This window comes from Bombina bombina, chromosome 6, assembly GCF_027579735.1.
Source record: "Bombina bombina isolate aBomBom1 chromosome 6, aBomBom1.pri, whole genome shotgun sequence".
NCBI lineage: Eukaryota > Metazoa > Chordata > Amphibia > Anura > Bombinatoridae > Bombina > Bombina bombina.
In genome coordinates, this window is record NC_069504.1 from 1,047,534,841 (window position 1) to 1,047,553,896 (window position 19,056).

The 19,056-nt window shown below is 37.4% G+C and overlaps 1 protein-coding gene across 1 annotated transcript in view; it reads right to left on the bottom strand.

Annotated features, from left to right (window-relative positions):
* Positions 1-19,056, bottom strand: part of LOC128664124 (sodium- and chloride-dependent betaine transporter) — a 224,767-nt gene that overhangs the window by 55,398 nt on the left and 150,313 nt on the right. The window lies entirely within an intron of this gene.

Below are 19,056 nucleotides of genomic sequence, written 5' to 3' on the forward strand. Positions count from 1 at the left end.
TAGGAGTGGCAGAGAGGTGGAAGGAGGGAGGCGGAGGTACAGGGGGATCCTAGAGTGGAGGGGGGAATAAAGGCTAGGGAAAGGATCTTGGAGGGGGACATTTTGACCCATGTACACCAGCTTTAATAGTAGTTTTTATACAGTATATGTGTGTAGTATAAACCTTATAAACGTTTCACTGTTTTGCAGTGCAGCACATACCCATTGAAAAGTGCTGCATACAGCCTGCATGTTGTCTCTCTTAGAGTTAAATTACACCAATAGCAATCAAAATAAATCATTTAAATACATTTGACGTTTTTTAAAACTACATTTTCATGTATTACATTTTGAGTTTTTTTATCCTTAAAAGGTACATTATATATACAAAAGTTCAATACTTAACATTCTTAATTTATACAAACTTGTATAGTTTAATGTAATATGACAATACACAATATAACACGTTGTATGCTGGTTTATTGCACAGTTTGTTCACTGTAGTTTATGTGATGTTTCATAAAGCCTCCTTTTTACAAAAGTAAAAAATAATAATAATATATTGCTCTGCAAATGCTACAAATAATATTTGTCTGCTTTTGCTTTAAAGTACCTCTGAAAAGTGTGATTGTTCTACCCCTAGATAGGATGTAGTCTCTCCATTATACTTAAAGGGACATGAAAACCAGAAATGTTATTTCAAGTCAGACAGAGCATGCAATTTTAAACAACTTTCCAATTTACTTCTATTATCTAATTTGCTTTGTTCTCTTGGTATATTTTGTTGAAATGAATACCTAGGTGGGTTTAGAAGCCGCAATTCACTACTGGGAACTAGCTGCACATATATAACTCTTGTCGTTGGTTTACCCAATGGGAAAGATTTACCAAGCCCTGTATCGCCCCAATTCCTCTGTTTCCGCACGAGCCTTCAGGCTCGCCGGAAACAGGAGTTAAGAAGCAGCAGTCTTTTTTTTAAGTTTTTTTATTTTTATTAATTTTTCATAGAAAAATAAACATTACAAATCTATGACGCACAGTGAGTAAGATAATAATGCAATTATAATATTAGCTTTGAAAATGGATGTGACATAGAATGTTACAGTTTGGTTCACGGTTATTCATAATTTGCGGTAGTTTCAGGGCTAACATTGCACAATAAACAATAAAATTGTCTCATTAAGATATAAATAGAGATACAGATATTCACATTTAATAGTTCAGGTTTGTTCATTCTAGATATAGATCTAAAGTCTGAGGATAATGGTTTGCGGTCTAGAATAACCAGATGAGATCGCTATCAAGAAGCAGCGGTCTTAAGACCCCTGTTCCTTAACTTGTCCGCCACCTCTGAGGATGCGGACATCAATCTCAAACGATTGGGTTGATTGACACCCCATGCTAGCGGCCGATTGGCCACAAATCTGCAGGGGGCGGCATTGCACAAGCAGTTCACCATACGTCGGGCAGACATGATCGCCACAGCAGATCATGTCCATCCGACAGTTAGTAAATCGGCCCCAAAGTGTTCAGCTTGCTTCCTGTAATGCAATGCTACTCCTTCAACAAAGAATACCAAAGAAATAAAGCAAATTTTGTAATTGAAGTAAATTGGAAAGTTGTTAAAAATTGAATGCTCTATCTGAATCATGAAAGAAAACTTTTGGGTTTCATATCCCTTTAAATATGGGAAAATTTACCCAGGCCTGTAACGTTCTATCCAGTGGTTGGTTAGCTCATATCACAATCTCCTTTACATATATTCCAAACTGGCCAATGGAAAAGATAAAGAAAAAATAAAGGATGCCACTGGGAGTTTCAAGAGGAATATACCTGAAAAGTTCTTGCGTTTTAAAACCTTATAAATAATTTTAAAAAACATTTTATAATATATCTTATGAGTTGAATGTCCCTTTAACATTCCCATTTAGCTCTGAGGAACTCAGTTTCTGGTAACATGATCTGAGAAGCAAGACTAACCAGCCATTCAGAGAGTTGTATAGAACAATGTACATGCATCAGTATCCCAGTAACACCATTACTTCATGTCTCACAACATTCCTTGGGGGCTTTTCTGGACTGGGATGTGAGGGGGCTTGTGGGTTGTGGCTAATGTGTGTTTTATGGGGGGAGCAAATGATGTGTCATGGATAAGGTTGGAAGTGTTGTGGGTGGGCTAGGGCGGAGTAAGGGCAAGCTGTAGGCAGAGCCCAGACAGTCCCCAGTTTCTGTCACACAGCGGCTGGTCACCAAGGAGTTAGGTTGCTATAGTTACTAATGTTGTTTATTTGTGGTGGCTGCATAATTTTCCCATGCTGCATCATATTTTGCTGCAACTTGTCAAATAGTGATGCTGAAATGAATAGAAAAATAAAATGACACAGCAGCAAAAAAATGACTCCGTCCATCCAATAAAAAAATCCAGCAGCAACTATAGTAACCTAGTTGCTAGGCAACCCAGTGCATTATTACAGTATAGCCTGGTTTCCGGGGTAAATTGCCCTGTAGTAGTAGCCGTGGGAGAAACAGCAAGGCAAAGATTTCACCCCTTAACAATCAAACAATATGTGGGATGATTAGGAACTCTGCTACTGGCAGCGCCTGCTGAAGTTATTCACCCACAACTTCAACATCAGCATTAGATAAAACAGCTTTTTGTAAATGCTTCTCCCTGCACAAACAACCTTCCTATGTGAAAACGTCAGAGCCACTCTTTTTTTTTTTTTCATTTCTAAAGTATTCCAATCCATCAGAGGCACAGATTATTAAGGGGTTTACCACAGTCTATTGTTTGGAAAGGATCTCTGTGTAACCAGCTGTAGATAAGCTTTATTCAGTATTGACATCATTAATCACAATCAGTCATTTTCATTATTTATCATAAATACTTTTTTCAGGGTTTGCTAAGAAATGGTTCTATACTTAAAGGGACAATCAAGTGAAAATTAAACTTTCATGATTCAGATAGAGCACACGATTTTAAACAACTTTACAATTAACTTCCTTTATCTAAATGGGCACAATCTTTTTATATGCACAATTTCTGAGGCACCAGCTCCTATTGAGCATGTGCAAGATTCACAGGAGATACGTAAATGCATTTTGTGATTGGCTGGTGGCTGTCACATGATACATTAGGAAAATGTAACTAACGTTTACATTTGCCAGAAAAATATCTACTACTCATTTGAAATTTAAACAAAGCGCTTTTGCTTTGTCTTTTTTTATGCATTTATTGATTATGCTATTCTTCTGTGTTTAGTGGTGCTTTAACATGTGTCATTCCTGTTTTGGCTGATCACAATCCAAATTCTTGCTAATTATTGACACATTTTCAAGGCCATTTAAATTAACCGAATTCCACAGCTAAAATGAACTGATAAACCTCAGACAACCCTTATCGGTTTAGGGCCAGATTACAAATAGAGAGCAAACATTTGCGCACAAGTGATAAAGGGTTTATTGCGGTTGTTTGCGATCGACGCACTTACCGCTGGTATTACAAGTCGAAAGTAAACACGATCACTTGAGCACAGTCGCGATTTACGCTAGAATGATTACTGCATCCTCAGAGCTCTGATTAACTGCTTTATAAAAATACATTACAAATAGTTACATTCATAATAACACTATCTAAGGCAGAGCTTTCCAAACTTTTCATCTTAGTGACACACTTTTTAGCCCTACATCATTTCGTGACACAGTAAATCAGTTGTACTAGCAAAAAAGGAGGTTAAACTAACTTGTTTTAAGAGATACGGACACATACATAAATTATATAATAACTAAATGTATTTACAAGTAACCGTATGTATGTGCAAGAATTAAAAAATAACTACACCAATAACTACTTATTATTTTAATGGGATGTATGAAGTCGATGGGATGAACACAATTTCTGAATATTTGGTGGAATATTCGATAAAGACACAAGCATTTCATCAGCAAGCATTTTTAAGCTTCCACTTCCTATCCATATATCAAGAGCAGGAGCAGCAGTGCACTACTGGGAGCTAGCTGCAAAAAAACCCCCACTGACTTTTGACTTCAGCTCAGCGTTTAAGCTGCCGCCCTCGGTGAGTCTGATTGACTACTGCCCGCGCTGCAAACACACTGCTGTCACACTCACTGACTACACATGCAGTCACAAGCTAATTAAGGAGACTACACGTGCAGTCAAGAGCCAATGTGCCCCCAAAGCCGCCAATTGGAATAGTTTCAGTTCCCACTGAGCTGCGGCAATAGGATAAGATGATCTGTGACCCACTAGGTATGAATCATGAGTCAACCATGTGATATGCGTAGTAAGCAGACGGAAAGTCAGAAACCCCCCCCCCCACAAAAAATAAATAATTAAATTTAAAAAAAATTGTGCTGAAGCAGGGACACACCTACACACTGCTGCCGACACACTAGTGTGTCCTGACACACAGTTTGGAAAGCACTGATCTAAGGGCTCAAAAATATGAGGTCTCAGGTGAAAAAAAAGGCAGGTAAAGGGCTTTAACATTGAGATACATACATATACATTTCTAAAGATATATATACACAGGGCCACCCCTAGAAATTTTGGGGCCCCTGGCTTAACCATTAATCAGGCCCCCCCCTCCTTTGAAATGTGTAATTTTTGACTAAGTGACTAAAATGTATATGCACTTTATTCTTAAGTGTCTATTTAAACTTGGAAATGTTGTAAAGGTAGTAACATACAAATACACAGACACACTCATACACTTAAACACACACACACACTCACACATAAGGATTCACATATAGACACACAAAGAAACACACTCAGACACAGACACCCAAACAGACACTCAACACTTGTTTACAATGAGCTGACAAGTAATGAGGTAAACTACAGTTTTGTAAAATAAGGAGATTTAGAAAACAAAATATGGAGTTCTAATTATCTTTTTGTAAAGGAAGATGCCAACTAAATGATGACAACAGCATGCAGTGGCTGAAAGGAAGGGGCCTGAACTGCCTAAACAATAATTTAAAGGTTAAATGGTAGATTGGCGACTTCCAGAAAGGTTTCAATAGTCTCAAAGTCTGTAGAAAGATGTGAATAATCATTAGTAAGGTCAAAATGTCCTAAAAAGGAACAGACAATGGACACACACAAAACTCAAACTTGCACATACACCCAAGGAAACACCGGCAGAGACAGCCTCAGAAAACACACAAATACATACACACACACTCACACACAGAGACACCCACAGAAAACACACATAGACATACACACACACAGAGAAAACCACATAAAACACAGAAAGACATACATACACACACCCTCACTGAGAAATCCTCAAAAAACACACAAAGACATACACACATCCTCACAGAGACACCCACAGAAAACACACACCCTCACAGAGACATCCACAGAAAAAACAGACATACATACACACACCCACCTTCACAGAGGCATCCAGAGAAAATACACAAAGACAAACATATACACACACCCTCACAGAGACACCCATAGAAAATAAATGTTAAATGCAGGATTTAGACTTGTTGGTATGTTTTTCAAAATTAAGTCAGCTGTAGTGTAAACTGAACAGTTTTAAGTTAACCTGTTAAGTTAACCTGTCTCATTTCAAACACTGAGCAATCTTAGTCTGAGAGTATAACATGTTATGCAGATGTAAAAATCATAGATACAATGCCTCCTTGCATCTGGAAAGCTGGAAAGTCCTTGCATAAATGGGCAGTAAACTGGAATGTAATGTGTGTGTGTATATATATATATATATATATATATATATATATATATATATATATATATACTGTATATATAAAAATGCATATCTGCCAAAAGGGCACCTACAATTTGTGTATTGAGGAGGAAACATTTCTGCATGGTTTTAAATATAGAATTTCTACAGCATTGTCAAATAATCATAAATACACTGCTGCTAAAAAAATATGTTTTTATGGACCAAAATCAAAAATTGCACAAAGAAATAAAAAACATTTGCTAAGTCCTACCTCCTCTGGAAATGAAAGTGATCTGCCGTCTGACTCAGGCACACACTGTACAAACAAAGTGCCACGTCTGTCTCACACTGTGCATAGTGGTTTAGTGCACACTCAGAAATCCTCTCAAATGCTAATACTTTACTCCTTGTAATAACAATCCTTGTAATAGCAATCCCCATGCTCAATTAGCACTCTGCTGTAGTACCCACTGGTGTCTGCCAAAATTAAAAAAAATTGCCTCATGGGGCCCCTCTGGCCCATTGGGCCCCTGACAGGAGTCACCCCTGTCACCCCCTGATGGCGGATCTGTATATACATACACATATATGTGTGTGTGTGTGTGTTTATATGTGTTTACATATGTATTTATGTATTTTTATATGTATATATATATGTATTTAAAGATATATATATATACACATACAAGCACATAAATGTATATATATATATATATACTGTACATATACCCTATAGACATATATATAAGTTTACTGGAGCCCTTTGCCGTTAAGAAGATGAAAACATGTAAAATCATATTTATGAAATATTCATAGTTAATAAATTGTTTAACTGTGTATGTTCTGTAACTATTTAATATTCCAATGTCCTGCACATAGGGGAATATGTTCTAGGTATTTCCAAATATATAATAATATATATGTCTATATATATCTAAACCTATATATAATCATTTATATATATATATATATATTGTACCAAAAAACATCACATATATGTAGAAATATGTATTTATGAATAAATAGAACATATTCTCTTATGTGAAGAACATTGGAATGTGAAATATTCATATTTTCATATCGGGTTAGTGCACATAAGAATATGCGATCAGGTTTGCGCAAGAGTAGGTTGTTAGGTTTTTTCCACTTATTTTGCTCCATTGTTTTCTATCGGAGGAATAGGTGAACGTGCATGAAATATTCTAAGTTTGGCATTTGGGCTTGTCGGGTTAGCAAACAAGTAAAAAATTGTTTACTTTCAACTCATAATACAAGCGCAACACAACAAGCGCAAAAAGCTTACTTCTAGCGCAGTTAACGCTCGAGCGGGAGCATTAATTATTGCTCCACATGTAATCTGGCCTTTAATCGGGTAAACAAAAAAGTAAAAGGATATAGCAGTGGTTAAGCGCATGTGCAAAGCACACTCACCTAAATTACAAGTTGTGCGGTATGGCTATACCGCTGAAAAATTGGCCTTTGCGAGCGGAATATTCAGCTCACCCATATGACAAGTTGCGGCAGTATGGCTATACCGCCAGCATTTTAGCCTGTACCGCAACTCTCCATTCCGCACTAAAAAAAATGGCTTTTGGGTGTGGGATTTTAAGCTCACCCGTATTACAGGTTGTGTGGTCCGGCTATTACCCTAGCGTTATAGCTTATGCTGCCATGATCCATTCCGCTAAAAAAGACCAGTAGTTATGGATTTTGCAAAACAAAAATGTTTCACAAAACTCACAACAAAAATGTTACAAAGTACATTAACACCCATAAACTACCTATTAACCCCTAAATTGCCCAACACTAAAATAAAGTATTTACCCCTAATCCCCCAACCCCCACATCACCAACACTAAACAAACCTATTAACCTTTAAACCGCCAAACCCCCACATTGCAAATACTAAAATAAACCTATTAAACCCTTAACTGCTGGCCCGGCCCCCCACATTGCGACACACTAAATTAAAATATTAACCCCTAAACCTAACACCCCCTACATTTAAATTACAGTTACAATATAACTACCTTAAAATAAATAAAAACTTACCTGTGAAATAAAAAAAACCTAAGCTTAAACTATAAATAAACCTAACATTATAAAAACTAAAATAAACTAAAAATAAAAACCTAAATTACAAATTAAAAAAATCCTAACACTACGAAAAGCAAAACAAAATTAAAAGTACAAAAAAAGTCTAAATTTACAAAAAATAAAAAAAGATTACAAAAAACAATAAACGAAATTATCCAAAATAATAAAAATTAAACCTAATCTAATACCCCTATAAAAACAAAAAAGCCACCCTAAAATAAAAAACCCTAATCTAACAATAACTACCAATAGCCCTTAAAAGGGCCTTTTGTAGGGCATTGCCCTGAAGCAATCATCTCTTTTACATAAAAAAATTACAAAGTACCCCATAACAGTAAAAAAACAGACAAAATAAAAGTAAAAAATAACTAAAAAAAGAGCACCCCAGCAGAGCTGTTAAGTGTCACGTCCCTTACCCATAACCCCAGTCATTCTTTGCCTCTGTGATCGGGAGGATGGCGAAGTTGAGTGTCTGAAGATTTAATCCTTTAATGGGTACTTTTCCCTGCAAGCAAGGATTGGGGTCTAGCTGTGTCCATCTCAATCTCTTTAGTAAGAGTTGTGGTGGTTTTTGGCAGTTAGAAGGTGGTGATGTTGTCTTTGCTTTACTTCTAACATTATTGCTACCCCTGTTATAGAAATCCAGAGTTAGTTACTCTGTTCTCTTTTTTTCTACAGGTCTCTGATAGGAGTATGTGTCCTTTCACACCTTGTGAGCTGTCTTTCTGCCGACAGTTGAAAATGCCTTTGTCTTCTAGGCACTAGAGACTTGCACTATATATGTTTATTTCTGCATTAGATCTCATGGGACATATTTAATCCTTCATTAAGGCTTCATTTGGGGCAGTGTGTGGGTGCTTTTGTATGTGAGAGAGACTAAGGGGTTAATGGCTTCCCTTATTTTTTATGGAATGATACCACTGACCTTTATGGCTATAAGCTATTTATTGCAGTGAGCTAAGAGCATCTCTGTTGTTGGTATTTAGTGTTTTAAACATTATTCTTGGTAATAATATAAATGGTTACTTTCAGTTTTTTCTTTAGAGGCTTTTCTTCAGAAACGCGTGCTTTTACTCTGTTGCACAATTTATTTTGCTGCCGCTCACATTTTTTCCTGCTCTTCCGCTTGTAATACTGAGTGGAGCGGTATAATTTTCTGTGAACTTTCTTCAGTTGCGGCTGTGGTGATATTGTCTGGCCGATTGGAGAGTCCTAATTTCATGCAGCTTCTGAAGGTTACAGTAGGGCACCTCAGCTAGCTGTGGTGTAGAGGTGCATTTTTTTTATTTTTTTTTATTTTTGAGGGTCAAGGATTTGCTTAGCGTTTTTGAGATTTGAAGGACTACTATCCTTCTTAAAGTGACATTCCTTTACTTTTTGGGTACTTTAACAGCTATGGGCACTGAACAGGAGTCTGTCCCTTTTGATAAATGCTTGTTATATTTGGAGGCTCAAATTGTTTTGCCTATGCAATTTTGTTCCTAAAATGTAAAGATAAATTACTTTTTTCTGAGCCTATTGTCTCTCAGGATAATGCTGTTCAGGATATGCCACAGCTTTCTCCTCAAACGTCCCAAGCCTCAATGGTATCACATACAGTGCCCTGCAGTTCCTCTCAGCCTCCTTGAGGCGCTTATTTGCCAGGGGATTTTGCTGCACAGATATCTTCTGCGGTGCCTGCAGCATTATCTTCTTTCCCTATTGCGGGTAAGCGCAAGAGGAAATCAAATCATTTTTCTGCTAGTAAGGTGTCTGTCCCATCTTCTTTTGCGATGGTTGACCTCTCCCATAAGTCTGATGAGGAGGATACCTCAGTAGCTTCTGAGGGTGAGATTACAGATTCTGACAGAGTAAATCCTTGGACTGATTCTAAAGGAGTTAATTTCAGATTTAAGCTTGAACACCTTTGTTTACTTCTTAAGGAGGTATTGTAAAAACCTAATCACTGAAGGGGGCGCTCAAGATGCAGTATAATCATTAATCTAGAACAAAAGTATATATGATGGGGCAATGTTAAGCTATCATAGATGAGTATATACACAATAAAGGCAGAAAACAGTAAATTCTTAGATACTGTAGTAAAAGTACACTTGCAATTGTGAAAAATTAGACAGTCCTTTATATGTTCTTCAAAGGATAACGATTGCTGTAGCGGCTGCCTCCTCCTCACTGGATGGTCCAGGTGGTACTATATAAGATAAAACAGAATGGAGGGGCGCCTCATGTGTGGTATCATCTATTAATTAACAACGAGTCACAGAACTATTGCCAAATGGGTACTCACAAATTTGGAGATCACACTTATGTGCTGGTAGGGGCGGGCTGCAGAATTAGAAAGGTGTGACAGCTCACCCACTTGAAGGCGCTCTTGGCATAAGATGGTGGTGATATTCCCAGAGCACACCAATGTGCTTGTAGAAGCAGGCTGCAGATTGGTAGAGGCGTGGCAGCTCACCCAAACTCTAGGTATCTTGATATTTGTATGATAATGTGTTCCCTCAGGTGCTGGGCTGGTCTCTCATAGGTGAACAATGGCAGATGGTGGGTAGAAATGAATCCACTCAAAGGATAAAAGATATATCCAAATTTATTTAAAAAAGCATAAAAGTTTAAAAACAACAGCACAATGATTGCTGATGAGAGTGGATAACAGGTTGTCCAATAATCACCCAATCATGCAACGCGTTTCACGGTTCACAGACCGTTTCATCAGGCATAAAAAATCATAATCATATGCAATCATTGTGCTGTTGTTTTTAAACTTTTATGCTTTTTTAAATAAATTTGGATATATCTTTTATCCTTTGAGTGGATTCATTTCTACCCACCATCTGCCATTGTTCACCTATGAGAGACCAGCCCAGCACCTGAGGGAACACATTATCATACAAATATCAAGATACCTAGAGTTTGGGTGAGCTGCCACACCTCTACCAATCTACAGCCTGCTTCTACAAGCACATTGGTGTGCTCTGGGAATATCACCACCATCTTACGCCAAGAGCGCCTTCAAGTGGGTGAGCTGTCACACCTTTCTAATTCTGCAGCCCGCCCCTACCAGCACATAAGTGTGCTCTCCAAATTTGTGAGTACCCATTTGGCAATAGTTCTGTGACTCGTTGTTAAATAATAGATGATACCACACATGAGGCGCCCCTCCATTCTGTTTTATCTTATAAAGGAGGTATTGGCTACTTTGGACAACTTCGACCCTTCTGTCACTGTCAACCCTAAAAAATCTAGTAAGCTTAATAAATACTATGATGTTCCTTCTACTGTGGAGGTATTTCCTGTTCCAGACTGTATGTCGGGAATTATCACTCAGGAATGGGATTAACCAGGGATTTGGATCAAGTGGGTCCAGGATTTGGATCAAGTGGGGGGCAAACGTTCTTTTTTTTCGTCAAGCTTGGATATGTGATGTCCCAGGGATTCCTTTTTCCCCTTCTCCCGTTTTAAAGAAAATGTTTCCTGTTACTAACTCCATTCGGGATTTGTGGCACACTGTGCCTAAGGTGGGAGGAGCTATTTCTACTCTGGCCAAAAGAACCACGATTCCTATAGAGGATAGTTGTTCTTTTAAGGATCCCATGGATAAGAAGCTTGAGACTTTTTTAAACAAAATGTATATTCATCCGGGTTTACAATGGCAACCTGCTGCTAGTATTGCTATGATTGCAAGTGCAGCATCTTATTGGTGTGATGCCTTATCTGAGCTGATTTTAGAATAGACTTCTTTAGAGGAGACTCAAGATAGGATCAAGGCTCTTAAACTGGCCAATTCCTTTTTTCTCTGATGGCAACATGCTAGTCATTAGACTGGGAGCCAAGATGTCTAGCTTCACTGTTCTAGCTCGCAGGGCTCTATGGCTAAAATCTTGGTCAGCTGATGTTACTTCCAAGTCCAAGCTCCTGTCTTTACCTTGTAAGGGTAAGACCCTTTTTGACCCTGGTCTGGCGGAGATAATTTCTGAGATTACAGGTGGAAAGGGATCTTTTCTACCTCAGGACAAGAAGAATAGACCTAAGGGTCGGCAAAATTCTAATTTTCGTTCCTTTTGTAACTTCAAAGGACAAAAGTCTGCCTCTTCCTCCTCCAAGCCAGAGCAGTCCAAGTCCTCTTGGAGATCCAGCCACTCATGGAATAAGGGGAAGCCAGCTAAGAAGCCTTCATCTGAGGCTAAATCAGCATAAAGGGTCCGCCCCCAGTCCAGGATTAGGATCAAGTGGGGGGCAAACTTTCTTTTTTTTCATCAAGCTTGGATACGCAATGTCCCAGATGCTTGAGCTGTGGACATAGTATCTCAGGGTTACAAAATAGGATTCAAGACTTGTCCTCCCAGGGGCAGAATCCTCCTATCAAGGTTATCTGCAGATCAGGTAAAAAGAGAGGCCTTCTTAAGCTGCGTTAAGTACCTTTCTTCCCTGGGAGTGATTGTTTCAAATCCTGTAAGGGAACAGGCTCAAGGATTCTATTCAAATCTATTTGTGGTTCCCAAAAAGGGAACTTTTTGACCCATTTTAGTCCTAAAATGGGGACACCCTAAAACATTTAATGTGAAAATGGCTTAATGTAGCTTAATGAGCAAAAAAATGGCCAAATGTTAATCAATTGCTGCATAATTTTGCACAACACAAGCCTACTCCTAGACAACCCACACACTAGTGAATTTTTCCACCACTTTTTATTGGGATATGCATAATCAAATGATTATGACATCAGCCAATCAAATTTAAATATACATTGTATAGTATCACTAAGGAATAAAGTTGCTCGATACTTGTGTCATTGATGACCCATCAGAACTTGTAAGTGCTATCTGTTACATTGTGTATTATACTTTGAAAGTATGTATAAGTGTAATTAGTATTAAAGATAAACATTGATGCTGACATTAGGACACACAATGTAATATTTTAGACAATGATTTTAAAATTTTAATGATGTTTGATTCAATATAATCTTAAAATGATAGCTCAAAGGGATAGCCCACCTATCATTAAACTGTCACGATTCAGATACAGCAGAAATTAAAATCACCTTTTTACTATCATGCTATTTTTAGTGTATTTCTTCCTTATCTTGAATTTCATTTTCATTAAGAAATGTCATCTTATATGCCAGCCGATTTTATAACACCTGTGTAGGGGTGGTTTTTAAAACTAGATTGCAATCAGGAGGGGTTACACAGGTACAGAGAGAAAACTGGCCCAGCTCTTAAAATATCCATTGATTGCAAATAAATACATATGATACCCTGATGACATGTTATATTCACAATTATTCCTGCTCAGAATAATAATAAATTTAAACTATATACAAATATTGGTATAAATAAACACAGAGACATGAAAGACAACATTGTTTAGAACAAAAAAAGGAATTTAAGGACATGTAAATATGTTTGCAAAAGATTTCTGACATAACACACAGACATATATATATATATATATATATATATATATATATATATATATATATATATATATATATATATATATATATATATACATATATATATATATATATACTGTATATATATATATATATATATATATATATATACAGTATATATATATATATATATACACACAAGTATGTGCAAAGATATATGTACAAATTCTAGCATTAATAATAATTTATAAAAAAAAATAACATGAGATAAAAGCATATCATGACTTCCAGAAATATAAATACACATTATAATTTATGTGAAAGTATCATATAACAAATAAATATAAAAATAACTTTCTATGAGATATTGTTTGTTGAGGTATAAATCAAACTTACGATTGTAAAAAAACTGTTAAATGTAAATAACTTTTGGAATGTTTTATTCAATGTCCTGAAATTTTTATAATATGTTTGAACAGATAGATTAATGTATTGTGGGACATTTGGGGGAAATTGGTTAACATCTAAGTTAAATTTTGTACGTTAAGCCACATTAAGCTCCCCAGCTTAATGTCACTCATTTGCCTTGTGGGAAACCAAAATCCATGAAACTTCTAGGATAGGTTTGGAAAGTGAAAAACTGAGTTTGTGCCAAGTTTCAAAGCAATTGATTGATGTTTAGGCAAATTTTGGTACATTAAGCTCTTTTTTACGTTAAGCCATTTACATGAAGGGGCCTATTTATTATGTGTCTGTCCGACATGATCCGATCAGCAGGTCATGTCCAACAGACATCGCTGAATGCGGAGAGCAATACGCTCTCCGCATTCAGCATTGCACCAGCAGCTCTTGTGAACTGCTGGTGCAACGCCACCCCCTGCAGATTTGCGGCCAATTGGCCGCTAGCAGGGGGCTGTCAATCAACCTGATCATATTTGATTGGGTTGAATTGCGGCGATGTCTGTCCGCTTCCTCAGAGCAGGCGAACAGGTTATGGAGCAGCGGTCTTTAGACCGCTGCTTCATAACTGGTGTTTCTGAAAAGCCTAAAGGCTCGCCAGAAACACGGGCCCTCAAGCTCCATAAGGAGCTTGATAAATGGGCCCCTAAACTTTTTTATTTTTTTTTATTTTATTTTTTTTATTTGAGGTTTGTGGTAAGGCATACATAGATCTCAATGTAACAGTACATAGTAATATTGGAATACAATTATGATGCAAAGTTTTAAGTGTACAATAAATATTCCTGAAAAGAAAAGAGCTCTAAAACGGACAGTATACATTAATTAATTGCCCAATGATCAATATACCTCCAAAATGATACTGGAGGTTACTTTTGGACCTCATCTAGGAATACTCAAAGGTTAGGAGGTATTCACCAACTAAGAAGACCACTCTTGTGTCTTAATGACAAACCTCTTTTTACATTTACATTAAGATCTGTAGTAACATGCATAACTGGTCAAAATGTTACCTACCCAAATTAGTAGAGATCATAAAGGCACCCATAAGTCATATTTGACAGTCTTGCTATACATAACATAACCTGCAATGATTATAAATAATGAATAATGAAAACATACTAGGGGTTAATATGGTACACCCCGCAGATTGTAGGCGTTAAGGAATAAATCTGGTGATTCACATAGTGTTTTATCAAAATATAAACAAACTATCGCAGAAATAAAATATGGGGTTAGTTATTTGTGTGTCATTATATACAGTGTTGAAGAGACTTGCATTACTACTTATTGCTAAATATTAGAGTATTCAGTTGTTAATGGGATTGCAAAGGAAAAACACTGTGTGTCACAATGAAATCTTATAGTTATGTCCAGAGCGTGTCATTTCTAGGGCAATTGAGCGCAAATAGCAGCAATCAAATAGCATGGAACTAGGTAAAATAGGGGAATTATATGAGTTTAATATTATTATAGGGACAAATCTCAAATCCACCATTACTGTGAAAATGTCCTGCACCTGACCACCACGCCATCCCGGCCGCTGACCACGTGATGGGCAGTACACAACAAACTGCATGGAATATATATAATACTAAATTCTGTATGGAAGTGTACCCAGAATTTATCTTTATCTACTGCTCTAGGGTCTTACTCATGAGAGCTGCTCATTATCTTCTATAGAGAAAGAAAAATAAAACTATATGGGGTATACGTGAGAGTTACTAACTATATCAAACATACTGCAAACTGCTTTATTGTAGCTGTGGGTCTTCTTGCTTATACAGATCAGCTAACGCATAATAATGGAGCACATGTTGTGCAAAAACAATGTAGTCAACCCCTTATGAGTTATATATATAGGATCTGTTTTCTTCTTAACATATGGTAGTATGTCTTGAAGGTACAACTATGAGATGCTGTGCTGCAAAAAAACTATAGGTAAACAGTAATTCAGAGAAACAAGTATTAACTAGGCAAAGAAAAAAAACATAACAGATGACCATTTAGCTGAACCTGACCCAAAAATAATCTCCGGAACACATATATACACAAATAGGCAAAGAAAGTGAATGCATAGAATCATGCCTGCTTGACTTTTAAACTACAGGCATGGAGATTGCATAAATGTGTAGTCGGCCTAGCATATGTTCCCACATAGCAGAGCTAGACCTAGAATAAAGTGGCAAAATCCATAACTATAGTTAGATACCCTAATGAGTCTGTAATTAGTCAGCACAGATGATTATATATTGACTTCCTTCTCTTAAGTATAAGTACGATAAGTTGGTATCGATTGCGCCTGCTGGAGGAATCTGTATAACCGGTAAACCTTGAAGCTTAAATATACAGCGACCTCCGGTAAGCAGATACAGCTGATTACTTTAGCTTTATCCCACTCCAGATCTTTTAAGTGTACATGAGCCAGCATGCACAGAGTCACCAAGAGTGAGCTCAAAACAAAACATAGGTGGAAATGTTTCGGTGACATATGTCTCTCCTATCAGTTGCAAAGGCTGGACATGCAGACCGACACAATCTACTCCCCTGCCACACAAAGGAGCCTGCGACTGAAGTGTACATGAAGATGAGCCTAGCGAGGTGTCCATGTGTGTGTCCGCCGCCACCTGAGAAGTATAGAGGAGTAGGTTTACTGCCTGTTGATCTGGCTGTAGTGTCTGTTCTGTTGATCTGTCCGCCATTATGGCGGAGTCAAAATCTGTTTGCGTAGCTGCTTTGCCGGTGTCATTCGATACGTGTAGCAAGTCGGGATCCACATAGTAATCCATACAGGCGTCTCCGCTTAGGTATGCATCTCCCATAAGCCCAACACCTTCTCTTTTGTCAGGCAGATCACTGTTTGCAGTGTGTCGGAAAGCCATCCACAGCGATCGCTCCAATCTAGCAAAATGACCCTCTAGGATCAGAAACAGTTCGTCCTCCCACGTGGTCATCATCTTTACGTTCTTTGTAAGATAGCAACTCACCGCAAGTTATGCGTAGCAAGCGGTAGCTGTATTCACTGGTGCTGATTGGTAGGTAGTGTCTTAGGTAGGTACACTCTAGAAAAGTTAGATGTACCTAGTGTGCTTCGTAACGACAGGGCCCTGGTGCGCCCTGCAGGGGGGTGTAGTGCAGGCCACAATCTCAAATTGGCTCTGAGCACTGATGCCAGCAGCAATTTCCATCAATAGTGGGTTTAAAAAATGCGTCTTCTATAGGAGATCTCAAATCGGATAAGTTATGTTGGATTTAGTACCATCTGAATACTTTAGCTGAGAGATTCTGTAGGAAAGCTGGAGCAGCATGCAGTTATGCATCTAGGTAGGGACGCTGCCCGGAAGTTCCCCCCGGGCCCCTAAATGTTTTAGGATTGTAAAAAAAAATAGTTAAATGTGAATAACTTTTGTTATGTTTTATCAAATGTCCTTAAATTTTCAGAGTATGTTTGAACAGATAAATTAATGTATTGTGGGAAGTTTGGGGGAAATTGGTTAACATCTAAGTTCAATTTTGTACATTAAGCCACATTAAGCTCCCAAGAAAACAAGCTTAATGTCACTCATTTGCCTTGTGGGACACCAAAATCCATAAAACTTCTAGGATAGGTTTGGAAAGTGGAAAAAAACTGAGTTTGTGCCAAGTTTCAAGGCAATTGATTGAAGTTTAGGTGAATTTTGGTACATTAAGCTCTTTTTACATTGAACTGCTCACATTAAATGTTTTAGGATTGTAAAAAAATAGTTAAATGTGAATAACCTTTGGTATGTTTTATCAAATGTCCTGAAATTTTCAGAATATGTTTGAATAGATAGATTAATGTATTGTGGGAAGTTTGGGGGAAATTGGTTAACATCTAAGTTCAATTTTGTACGTTAAGCCACATTAAGCTCCCCAAAAAACAAGCTTAATGTCAATCATTTGCCTTGTGTAAAACCAAATACCATGAAACATCTAGGATAGGTTTGGAAAGTGACAAACTGAGTTTGTGCCAAGTTTCAATGCAATTGATTAATGTTTAGGTGAATTTTGGTACATTAAGCTGCTCACATTAAGGCCTCTATTTATCAAGCTGTTAACCGCAAATACGCTGGAATTCTACAGAGTATTTGTGGCGAGCCTGATTCGCCGTAGTTATCAAACCCTACAGACTGTAAAAGTAGAATATAGTGACGTAACATACGATCCGCCGGACTCAGTCTGACACAGATCGATGGTTACGTCACTACAGATGTTCCGAACGCAAGCTTGGCACAATCTGACTACTTTTGCTAGTTATCAAAAAACTAGCAGGTACGCTCTCCACTATTCCGGCCCAGCGTACCTGGTTTTCAATCCGCCACCCTGGAGGTGGAGGGTGCCAAAGGAATCAATGGGAGTCTGACAGCAGCGAAAGCTTATGTTCGCTGCTGCCCGATATCCCATTGATTCCTATGGGAAATGTCTACACCTAACACCCTAACATGTACCCCGAGTCTAAACACCCCTAATCTGCCCCCCTACACTGCCGCCACCTACATTATATTTATTAACCCCTAAACCGCCGCTCCCGGAGCCCGCCGCAACTAAATAAAGTGTTTAACCCCTAAACCGCCGCTCCCGGACCCCGCCGCCACCTACATTATATTTATTAACAACTAATCTGACCCCCCTACACCGCCGCAACCTACATTAAATTTATTAACCCCTAAACCTAAGTCTAACCCTAACCCCCCTAACTTAAATATAATTTAACTAAATCTAAATAAATATTCCTCTCATTAAATACATTATTCCTATTTAAAACTAAATACTTACCTATAAAATAAACCCTAAGCTAACTACAATATAACTAATAGTTACATTGTAGCTAGCTTAGGGTTTATTTTTACTTTACAGGCAAGTTTGTATTTATTTTAACTAGGTAGAATAGTTACTAAATAGTTATTAACTATTTAATAACTACCTAGCTAAAATAAATACAAAAGTACCTGTAAAATAAAACCTAACCTAAGTTACAATTACACCTAACACTACACTATAATTAAATTAATTACCGAAATTAACTACAATTAATTACAATTAAATAAAATTAACTAAAGTACAAAAAAGAACAAACACTAAATTACAGAAAATAATAAAATAATTACAAGAATTTTAAACTAATTACACCTAATCTAATCCCCCAATAAAATATAAAAGCCCCCCAAAATAATAAAAATCCCTACCCTACACTAAATTACAAATAGCCCTTAAAAGGGCCTCTTGCGGGGCATTGCCCGAAAGTAATCAGCTCTTTTACCTGTTAAAAAAAATACAATACCCCCCCAACATTTACAACCCACCACCCACACACCCAACCCTACTCTATAACCCACCGAATCCCCCCTTAATAAAACCTAACACTAACCCCTT